Genomic DNA, 1,012 nt, shown 5'->3' on the forward strand with positions numbered 1-1,012 from the left:
TTGGACTACAAAGAAGGCTGAGCGCTGAAGAATTGATGCTTTTGAACTGTGGTGTTGGAGAAGACGTTTGAGAGTCCCTTGGACTGCAAGGAGATCCAACCAGTCCATCCTAAAGGAAATCAGTCCTGAATATTCATTGGAAGGACTGATGTTGAAGCTAAAACTCCAATACTTTGGCCACCTGATGCAAAGAACTGACTCATTTGAAAAGACCCTGATACTGGGAAAGGTTGAAGGCAGGAGGAAAAGGGGATGACAGAGGATGAGATGGTTTGATGGCATCACCGACTCAATGGACATGAGCTTAGTAAACTGGGAGTTGGTGATGGACAGGGAGGCCTGGAGTGCTGCAGTCCATGGAGTCGCAAAGAGTCAGACACAACTGAGCGACTGAACTGAACTGAACTTTCTAATATTGGATTATCTTTAGGCTTTTTCCACCTACTTCCCTTATATGCACCTTCTCACATCTTTTCTCTTGGCTTTGAAACCATATATACAATTCTGGTGCTTCCTGAATGTATATGTTCAGTACAGACTTCAGACACGATAGTATATTGCCTTTTCTATATGCGTGCTTAAATATCTCAAATGTTCCTAAAATTCAATAGCTCCAAACCTGAACTCTTGATCACCTTCCTCCCACACCAAATCTGCTTCATCACTAGACTTTCCAACCTCAATTGCTATAGCCAGAAATCTAAGAGCTATCCTTAGTATTTTACCACCCATCCTTAACTCTTGTATCTAATCCATTATGAAACGTGATCAATCCAGCCTCCAAAATATTACTTGAATTCACTACATCTCTCTTTTCATTCAAATTACTTACCTGGCCTCCCTGCTTTTGCCTGATTTTGCCCTCCTCCCTCCATCCATCTTCTACACAGTAGCCAAAATGATCAATTCAAAGTGAAAATTACATGACACTCTTTTTCTTAAAAGCCTTCGAAGAATTGCCATTGTACTTGAGATAAAATAGGAAAACAATTAGAATTGTATCCCTTGCCAC

Source organism: Bison bison, unplaced genomic scaffold, assembly GCF_000754665.1.
Source record: "Bison bison bison isolate TAMUID 2011002044 unplaced genomic scaffold, Bison_UMD1.0 scf7180017864330, whole genome shotgun sequence".
NCBI classification, from domain to species: Eukaryota; Metazoa; Chordata; class Mammalia; order Artiodactyla; family Bovidae; genus Bison; species Bison bison.